This window comes from Crinia signifera, chromosome 1, assembly GCF_055691185.1.
Source record: "Crinia signifera chromosome 1, ASM5569118v1, whole genome shotgun sequence".
Lineage (NCBI taxonomy): Eukaryota > Metazoa > Chordata > Amphibia > Anura > Myobatrachidae > Crinia > Crinia signifera.
The window spans coordinates 342970154-342981247 of record NC_139217.1 but is presented as its reverse complement, the minus strand read 5'-3'; the positions used below and the strand labels follow the sequence as shown (position 1 = coordinate 342981247).

At 42.4% G+C, this 11094-nt stretch overlaps 1 pseudogene; it reads right to left on the bottom strand.

The window, feature by feature from the left end:
* Nucleotides 1-10076: 10076 nt before the first annotated feature.
* On the bottom strand, nt 10077-10195 carry LOC146039646 (5S ribosomal RNA; annotated as a pseudogene).
* Between the last annotated feature and the right edge of the window lie 899 nt (nt 10196-11094).

Here is an 11094-nt window from a genome sequence, read left to right as displayed (position 1 = left end):
GTGAGATCTATATTGCAGTGTAAAATAAAGCAGTCAGTATTTTCCCTGCACAGAAACAAAATAACTCACCCAAATCTAATTCTATCTGCACATGTTACAACTGCCCCCCTGCAGTGCACATGGTTTTGTCCATCTAAGAAGGATTTTGTCAGAAAGAATGAACTAGAATAAACCCCCATGTGTTTCCTTTGACCCGGAGAAATGTAAGCTCTATGAGTAAACTTAATATGAGTTTCTTGGAGTTGGGCAGACAACAGGGCTTTTAGTATAGCAGAAAAATCTTTAGTCAGATCTTTAAATGTCAGTGTTGATAAGTAATCGGATTCCCATTTGTGAATTAGTTGGGTAAACAGTTTTGTGTCAAAACCAGTAAGTATGTCCCAGTAGAGATAGCAAATTTTGTATAGGGATAATGATTCTAATGCCACTAGAGACATGAGGGGGTCAGCATCAAATGAGGGGGTTAGGGATTGAATGTAATGCTGTAATAGGATATACATAAAGAAATCTACACGTGGAATGTTGAACTAAATTGACAATTCTGAGAAAGAGACCAATACACCGCCAGGGTCAAAGACATGTTTGATTGAAGCAATACCCTTCTGCTGCCAAAGGGAGTACAGTATTTAAGATTGTCAAGGGCTGACGGAAAACAGGGTTTGCCACAAAAAGGTGCTAAAATTATCAAAGAGTGAGCTGGGTTTCTCTTGAGAGATTTATTGACAGACCACCATGCCAAAAAGGCATACCAGAAAAGAGGATTAGACCAAGCCGAGGGAAGGATAGCAGACTTTGGAGTACGTGATAAAGCACGTATATCATATGGAAAACAAAGAGCCTGTTCAAGCGAGTAGTAAGAATAGGTAGAGCAGGTGATCAACCAGTCAAATATATAGCAGAATGCTACTGCCTTATGAAAAGCACATACTGTATATCCAGGACTGACAGTCCTCCAGATCTTGGCAAGTGATATACGCAGCCTTTTACCTGACCAAAGAAATTTTGTAAATAACTTATCACAATAGTCTAGGTCGGACGGTTTCAGGGAATAAGGTAACATTTGTATGAGATAGAAGAGTGTGGGGAAAATAATCCTCTTCAATACTGCAACCTTCCCTTCCCAGCAGTGAAATGGGAAGGGCCGACCATGACTCCAGGAGACTGGCTTTGTTACGAAGCAGTGGAGCAAAGTTGATGGAGTACATATCTGGCAAAAAAGGTATTTGTTGTATTTCAGCTTAGAAGGGTTATTTCAGCTTAGAAGTTTTATGTTTGAATATGGTCAGGGCAGAAAAAGATGAGGATGACAGAATCAGAGAAGCACTAGAGGTGAGAGAGAGGATCTTAAACTTGTAATTATTAATTTTATATCTGGAAACTAGGCCAAATGAGGCAATAATCTGGAGGATAGCTGGGATTGAAAGCAAAGGGTCAGAGACAAAGTGCAGCCTAGTAATAATGCAACGTTAAGGGAATTTTGAGCAATATCCATGCCTTGGAATTCTGGGAGATTACAGAGCACTATTGCCAAAGGTTCAATCGCCAGAGCGAATAAAAGTAGAGATAGGGGGCATCCTTACCTAGTGCCTCTAGATAGGGGGATAGGTTTAGATAAATACCCATTACAAATAATTCTGGGGGACGAGTTTGCATAGAGACTGCGTATGGCGTTTATTAATCCAGTGGGGAATCCAAATTTGGAAAGGGTATGAAATACTGTAAATCAGTGGTAGCCAACCCTAGCCCTCGAGAGCTACCAACAGTTCACATTTTCCAGACAACCTAGCTGCTGCACAGCTGCACTCATTAATCACTCACACATTTTAAAAGATACACAGATGGAGCTAATTAGCTCACTTGTGATTCTGTGAGGAGACCTGCAAAACATGCACTGTTGGTGGCTCTCGAGGACTAGGGTTGGCTACCCCAGCTGTAAATGATCCCATAAAACCATATCAAACGTTTTCTCGAGTGAAAGTAAAAAAGAAGCATTCAGGTCTGACGGGAGTTGAAGAACATGGGATGCCTCAATAACCTTACAAAGGTTGGCTGAGGAGTGTCTACCCACAATGAATCCCATCTGATCCAGATGGATAACGCCAGGGAGCAAATGTTTCATTCTGTCTGCCAAAAGTTTTGTAAAAAATTTGTAATCGACCTTAAGGAGGGAGATAGGTCGATATGAGCAGGGTAGGTGTGGGTCTACCCTGATACCATGATACCCATATAAGCGAGTGGCCTGAGAGAAACATTGGTTCGGTTTGTGCATCTATAACATTAGAAAATAAAGAATCAGACCAAAGTAAATAATCAATTCCCTACAAGGAACCATGGGCAGCAGACAGACAAGTATATTCTCTGTCAATGGGGTGCACTGATCTCCATACATCAGTCAGTTCCAGTCATTTGGCTACAAATGGGACACCAAATCTTGGGGGGATCTACTCTATGCAGTTAGAATCCATGAATTTATCAGAGATAAGATAAAAATCCCCACCCAAAATTAAATGATTGGACACATGGAGCAAACTTAGACATAATTATGCGAAAGAACGGTGTGGTGCAGGGGTTAGGGGAATAAATATTACAGATGGTGTAGCGGGAACAAAAAGGTTAATGTCAACCAGGAAGTATCTCTCTTCAGGATCAGCTTCATTGTAGACTAGAGTATTTCAATAGGCAGCTGAGATCTCGCCTTTGAGGTGTACCGCCAATACCTTCCATCCTAATGTAGACAATTTGATTATTTTTGGTTGTAGTAAATGTGTTCCTGTAATAGGACAAAATCAAGTTTATGTTTATTTAAATAAATAAGTAATTTTTTCTCCACTTAATAGGGGAATGAATGCCACCCACATTTCAGGAGCCTATCTTAAGTGAAGACATAAATCACAGGTCATATAAAAAACAACTTGACTCAGAATTCAATTGAAACAAATAAATGGGACACAATTAGGGAAGGAAGGGAAGAAAGAAAGAACACAGAGAAGGGAGCAACAGAAGTGCTCCATAAAGAACTGTAGAGAAAACAACTTCACAATTCACAATCAGCATTGAATGCATTACCACAAATGGGAAAGCGGGGCTCCTAGCCAAATCCGCCACTATTTATAGAAAGGGTGGGGCTGGGGAGCCCTCTCGATACCAGAACAGTAACCATAATATTCACAGAGAGGAAATATTGCAGGAAAATACAGTAATAAAAAGAGGCTGTATAAAAGATTGTTTGGGAGGCACCACAATACGAAGAAATATACATAACATCATAGGGTAGTAAAATGGTCAGTACACAACATAACTTGGTAAAAAATAAAAGACACCAAAAGAAAAACAACAGGAGGGGTAATACATCACCACAGGGGGTCACAATGGAGCAAGCCATCTGGGAATGGATCCGGAGGGGTGAAAAACATGCATAAGTCAAGGTGAAGAGTTAGGAGGCAAGCACAGTGTAGGGAAGTGGGGATAGAACGGGGGTGTAAATATTGAGCTCCAGAGTCTCTGTGGCGAAGGAAGAAGGAAATAAGCACCCAAATTCAAGTGTCATTTTCGGTAGCAGGTGCATTTTATTCTGCCAGATACACTGCTACATCATAAGCATTGGTAAAGTCTTGAAAGATGAACCCTCAAATAATCTCAAGTTGGGGTTGGGGTACAGCAGGGCGAATTTCTTTTCATCCTTGGCTAACTGTGAGCAGATCGGAATGAATGCTTTGCAGGCTCTTGTTAATTCAAGTGAATAATCTTGAAAGGCTAGAAGCTTGGAGTCTTTCCACATGAGATCCCTTTTGTGCCGAGAAGCAGACCAAATTGTTTCATTGTAGACATCATTTAAGCATTTGAAGATGTCAACCTCGGATTTGCAGAGGAAGAATTGCGCAACTGACCTGTTCTATGTGATCATTCAATGACAAGTTCAGATCAAGCCTCCTGAATTCCAAATAAATCAGGTAGTGTCTGTTTTAGAGAGTGGTACAACGCTGGCTCTTTAAGAGTCTCTGGGAGGTCTACAATTCTCAAGGTGTTGTCCAATTTAGCTGTGTGTCAGATTTCTGTAGCTGTATGGTGATCTCCTGCAATGAGTAGACAGCCTGGAAATGTTCCCCCACTGTGTGCTCAACTGCCAAAATCCTCTTGGCAAGTTGTTTATATTGACTTTAAGTGTGACATTTAATGGGATGCGATTTTTAGTAAGGTCCTGAAATCGCACATGATCGCATTTTCCGAAATCGTGAATTGTTTGAAAAAATTGCGAAGTGCGATATGGTGAGATTTTTAGTCATTAAAATGTGCGAGTTTTAGTCATGAAAATGTACAAATTAGTGGACATGTGCGATTTTGGAGACATGGTAATGTCTGTATTTTGTTTTTTTTTAAAATGGAAATAAAATGGCATGGGGTCCCCTCTCCTGAGCATAACCAGCCCCAGGCTCAAAGAACTGGTTCTGGTTTCAGGGAGCAAAAACATAGGGAATCCCCAGGATTTCTAAAACCAGCTCCACGCTCAAGGGCCGGTCCTGGTTCCCAAAATACGGGTGACAAAATGACTAGGGGTCCCCCGTTTTTTTGGCAAACAGCACCAGGCCCAAACAGCCAACAGGGCAATGCCTCAGCTGGGGGAAACTTTTTACATAAATTCCCCCGGCCAAAGCATTGATTGCTGTGGCTTTGCAGCCCATGCAGGGACTCTGGCGGAGTGAGGACCCCCCCAATAAATTCACCCCTCCAGAGTGACCCTTGCCCAGACTGAAGCCCGGGGCTGTCCCTGATGCCCCTTAGTCAGTGGGCATCGGGCTGATAAATGGTAAAAAATTTATTAAACTAATGAGTAATGTTATGAAACTACAAGTCCCAACAAGCCTGCCCCACATCCTGGGACTTGGAGAACCACAAGTCCTGAAGGTCCTTGCAGTTTAGCCAATTCAGGAGCCGCCTCACATATGTCTCAGTCTTTGGCATATGTAACCAGTGGTCCCCAATTGTTGCATGAGGTTTGATGCCACCAAAGCACATTTGCTCTGGCCATTCTGGGACAAAGTAACTGACTCTGCTAAAGTTAATTTTCAGGAATATTTACCTTTTCCTGGCCACTGGCTCAGTATAAGCAGTTTTTGCCTTGGCACATCTTTAGTGTATTTGAGTTTTTGACTCCCATTCATTGATAAGCCATGCAAACTCCCTCCATGTATGAGTGGTCAAGGCTGCACCATTATTGTCCATGGACAAACTCATCATGTCCTTGGCTGAATAGTTCAGGAATACTGCTCTATATGGTCCTCATGGCTCCATATTCAATGTCACTAAGCACTCTCTAATGCAGTGGAAGGCAATTATTTCAGCTGGGGGGTCACTTAACACTTCCAGTAAATATTCAAGGGCCACACTCTGAAAAATGGGTGTGGCCACTCAAAAGGGGGTTTGAAAACTCAAAAGGGTCCCTGAGTGTAGCGTACCACACCATATATTCCTTATACACATTATGCAACACAATAGTAGACCCCTTACACATTATGACACACATATTGATAAACTGTGCAATCCACCTGCATGTGTTTACTTCAGTCACAGCAGGACTCATGTTCACTTTTCAACACTAATATTATGTGCATCACAATAAAGTTCCAATGTTTCTCAATGTGTGAGTCATCATGACAAGAAGATTGACACCGTGCCAATGTATCCTGACATTTGTATGACATTGCAGTGATGAATGTTTGTTTTCCCTCATGATTTATATAGTTTTGAATAAACGCTTTGACCACTGTGGGACATCAGAATAATACAAAGATGACATTTGAGTGAGCATATGATATAAGAAGATGCTAACTCTATGTAACTATAAAGCTGTTTATATATAGAACACAGAAGCATCTTAATTTCATTGTTATTCACTCTTTCATAGCTTTGAATATTCACTATTCTAATTTACCTACTTAGATAGAGCCAGTGGTGTGTTCAAAATGGCTGCAATAAGAGCAGTGCACACAGTGCTGTGAGTCAAAGGGGGGCCCACATCGCACACACTGCAACCATTTGTTTAATACTTACCCTTCTAGAGTCCTGCGAAAGCGGCAGCAGCACTGCAAAAATCACCCAAAAAATGGCTGCAGCTCCATGTTTCTGGAGATATGTGCATGTGCAGTAGGGTCTGAGTGCTCTAGTGCTCAGACTCTACACGGATGCGTTACTGCCTGCACAGAGGATCGTACACATGGGCCTCCTCCTCTCTTAAAATGCTCTTGCTAAGAGCTTTTAAACCTTTGATACAGCATAATATTATGACAGCTTTCCAAGTACAGTGACATGTAAAGACTTTGTAGTTTGTCATTTATATTACATAAATTGTAGTAGAGATCTGTCTGTTCGCAGTGACAAATTATGAAACCCACTTAGTAATAATTTCCATAATAGGTGCAACCACATATTCAACATATTTTAACAGCTTTTTTTTTTACTTACTAAGCTTTGTCTTTCTGTTCACCCAGCCTTACAAACATCTAATAAATGCTTCAAAATGTTGCTCTAATTGTTGTAATTTACAGTCTACAAATTGCAACAGAAATTTGTCTGTTCCCCAGGTCTTGCAAATGCGTTTTTCAGTCTAATTAATAAACACTTTCTTTTGCAGTATAATAAATATAACAAAACATGACTATAATTGTGGAAATGTGCATTCTACCAAGAAACAAAAAAGCTTCTGCCCTCTAAAAATTATAAACATCTTTTTCAATCCAAAAACTATTATAGGTTGTTATGACTATAATAGTTGTAAAGAAAACATAACAGCGGCAGCAATAACTCATGCCCTCATGCCCTGGTGGTTGGCTTACATGCCTGCGCCCTGCCCTAGGTTGTCTTTGAAGACATGATTCTGTGTACAAAATGCCTGGGCACAATGACGTTTGTTTGCTTGAGCACTTATGACAATAATTCACCAAAAATATAGGGTCTGATTAGGGGCAGATTGTCCATCGATCATACATGAATGGTTCCCGCTAGGCCAAGGCACATGTGGGAGTCAGCCAGTGACTTAAAAAAAAAAAAAGATGTGGCTCTGTACACTGTAGATGGCCTAACCCTTTCCTGTCTCCAAACTAAACACCTGGCGCTGCAAATACTCATCTATCTATACACCACAAGGGACAGAGGGAGAGAGAGACACACACACCACGGGGACAGGGAGAGAAGCACCAGTTGACAGTGAGGGAGGGAGAGAGACACACTGCAGTGGACAGGGAGAGATGGAGAAAAATCTCATAAGGGACAAGGAGTAAGGTAGAGATAGATGTTGCCTGGGACATGGAGGGAGAGAGAGACAGTGCAGGGGAAGGACAGGGAGGGAGAGACTACCTAACAAGGAGATTAGCAGGCCACTGATCCCCTACCTGACAGGTGAGCCAACGTGGCCCCAGGGGGTGACGGAACCTTGGGCAGTACAGGTGTAACAATACACAATGGTGGAATAAGAATACTGGTGTAACAATACACAATGGTGGAATAAGAATAAATGTAACAGCAATACAGGATAACTGCAGGAGAACCCCTGACTTATCTGTGAGATGACGTCCACAGAGAAAAGTCAGAGATCAGCAGCGCTGACAGGCAGGACTCCTGACCAGGCACCGAAATACTGGCATGATGATGCTGTATGCTGGAAACAATCCTTCGACACACTGGAAGCGGGGATGCAAACCAGGAACTGGGAACACTCTGAGACTATGGCTGCAAACAGAACTATTACCGGCGCCATAGTCCTGAAGCAAGCCCCTTAAAAAGCAGCCAATCCTGCCAACAGGCTTGGGTGCCGAAATTGCCCACAGCTGTGTGGCCAGTAATCAAAACAGAAGCTCAGTGCGTTGCTAAGCAACGTCCCCAATGCTTCCCCCTGCTGCTGTAATCTAGCGGCAGAAGTTCGGGTCGTTGCCTAGCAACGTCCCAACACTTCCGCCCAGCGCAGCATGACGATCGCCGGAGACGCTGCTGTCCCTGCTTCCGCAGCGCAGGAACTGACAGGAGAGCAGGGGCACAGCGAGACCTCCCCTGGTGCCTGACAGGGACAAGTAGGGAGAAAGACACCAAAGGGGACAGGGATGGGGAGATACCCTAAGGGATAAGGATATAGTGGAAGATACTGCACATGAGGACATGAGCACCATTGTGTTGTGCTTCACAGCTTGGCTGAGTGCTAGGTCCAGCCTAAAGGAGCCCATACACGTTGAGATTTTTCTGTGCTGTGCGTTTTGTACTTCAAAGTGGCGTGCGATTTTGGCACTTGTTGGGGAAGCGATGCGATGTGATTTTAGCATCTTTTTTTTTAAAGTTAATAGTCACCTAATGGACATCGCATCGCAAGTACTACAAATGGGCACCTTTACTCAGTGCGGTGCCAGTAGCAAAAGGGACTTGGGAGGAAGAACATTTTGAGGAGATATTTTGGGGTGTGGCTATTGCAGAGCATAAGAGGAAAGGACAGTTGACCTACTGCTGAGGGGGCTTGAAGGGGGAGCCTGTCTGTTAAAGGGCCTTCCCAGAGTAGGCAGACTCATAATCTGGACTGCAGCAAATTCCAAATCCCCCTTGTGGTTGGCCCTTCTGAATGCTGTTTTCCTTACAGGACACAGCAGTGTGCACTGTGCAGCAGTCTGACAACTGGGAGACAGGCACAGGAGCCTTCTCAGCTGTAAGATACAGTATGAGCATACACAGCTAATCACTGGCAGTCCTATTGCTACATAATTGCACTGGACTGAGGGGCAGATGGCACCATGCCCCCCTGCCCAGTCTGCCACTGCTTGGCTTCACATGTCTCTTTACTGTACTGGGTTTTGGCGGGTCTCCTGTCCATTTGCTATGGTACAACGAGCCTAGAAGAGGAGCATTCGAAATCCACCTGGTGACACAGCCACAAGCAGATTCCAAAGAATTGGAGTTTTTGTTACTTAGGAGAAAAGGGAAATCCCAATCTCCCAAGAGCCCCGGCACTAAATGAAAGAATAAGTTAAATAAAAAATATGTTTTTTTAAATAAAAAGAGCCCTGATTGGCTGCTGCAGGGGTAAGAAGTCTGACAGACTTCTAATAGAAGAAAAAAAGTTTTCTTCGGACAATTTTTTGTGTTGGGGTTACCCACTGCACTGGAGAATTAAAATTTGGTTGGTCTAGGGTATATAGCACACCAAGCACAATGAAAGAGGACACTCTGTGATTAAAAGGAATATTGTTTTATATGGACGAAAATAAGTTAAAGATTCAGGTGGGTACAAAAACAGAAATTGGAATGTAATTGACACATAAACATACACATATACATTAATATATAACACTCATAAATGGATCAGTAAAATACTGTATATAAAAAGGCAGACTTGATATGATTCCTGGAGAATGAAAGGGGGGGGGGGAAAGCACTGGCTGGAATGACAGTATAATCTACAGAATTTCAGCTGTACATATGAATGACCAACATTTTTACTGCGGCAACTGAGTGATTTGCAGTGTCCGGTTGGTGGTGCTCCCAAAAGATGTTCAGTAATAACACTGAAAAAAAGGGGGGTTGTCACAAGGGTGACTGCAAGGGAACACACATAAGGTTTTTTGGGGCACACTTTGACAAAAATAATTTGAATGATATGGTATGATGATAGTCTATTAAAATTTAGATTTTTATTAGATATACGCTAAAAAGAGAAAAAGGTGAACTGGTCACTTGTTTTAATTGAGAAATGAGTAAATTAGTCACCTGTCGGTGAGAGTCCTGAGCAATATTGCTGGAGCCGGCGCAATGAGAGGATAAGTGTATACACCACCTGTCGACCAAAGTCACATATGACAATAAAGGATACAATTTCAACGTATGTAAGGTTCGACAGAGTGGTCTTTTATGGACGCTTGACACAAAGTACAAATAATATATATGCAAATATAGATATGCGCAGCCTCCGTCTAAGAGATAGATAAAAGGTACAGTGAAATAAATTGAGGTGGAATACCACTGTGGAAGAAGAGGAGAGGTATAGAATTGTAAATTTATAAATTTATAAGCTTGGGTCAGACACTGGGTGCTTCTGCTATTCCGTAGTATTACTACACCGGATATTCCCAGTGGGTCCCCCCCACCAGTACTAAGCCGGCCAATCACTGCTTAGCTACTGAAATCGGTATGGGATCAGGCGATCCAGTGATGTATGGTAGTAAGTTTACCAAGTGAGAGGGCACCTGTGTTGATACCCAAGGAGATGTAGAATGCTTCTGCTTTCAAAGGTGCCACCAGTACGTCACCCTGTTACCTGCCTGTATTGCAGGGAGATTTGTGGTATGACACAACTGATGAGAGAGCATGGAACTAGATAGACCAATAGGAAGTGGGTAGGTGTCTCCGGCGTGTCTCACCTTCTGCTGTCCACCATCTACTGATAGTATCCAATGGTGGATGAGAGAGGCGAGTAACGTCCACCCCTTCCCTGAGGAATAGATTTATAGACGTAAGTGAGTGAATAGGAGACAGAGGGGAAAAAGGGGAGGAAAATGAGAGTAGTATTAGTAATCTAAACACCGGTTGGTATAGGTACGAAGATTTGACAGTTTCTAGGACAAAAATAATAGATGTATCCTCTTTGCTGATGCAAATGGTTTGTCACCAGTATCAGTATAATTTTACTGGGACCACTGTGAAAACCTGAGGAACTTAATCCTAAATTGCCTGGTCTGTATGGTTTTTAGGAGGGTTTGATGGGTGAATTGACATCTGTCATTCCCCTGACCAGGACAAAATAGTGCAGACAGATATTTTGCAGAGAAATATATTGCAGACAGGTATAGACAATATCTATTAAATTGGCTTTTGCCTTGTACTGTTCACAGAACGAACAAATATTCCCCAAGGTATCAGATTGCAGAGAAATACATATTGCAAAGAAATATGGCAATTATGTAATAGATTGACTTTTGCATTGCACTACTCACAATGAGGATAAATTAGTCACGCGGTATCAGAACAGGTATGCTGTGATTTCACAATTGGTGTGGCCCGTGTGCTAAGCACAATCGATCAGTTGCGCTAAACTGGAGAGATTACAGCGTGCATGTGTGTTTAACA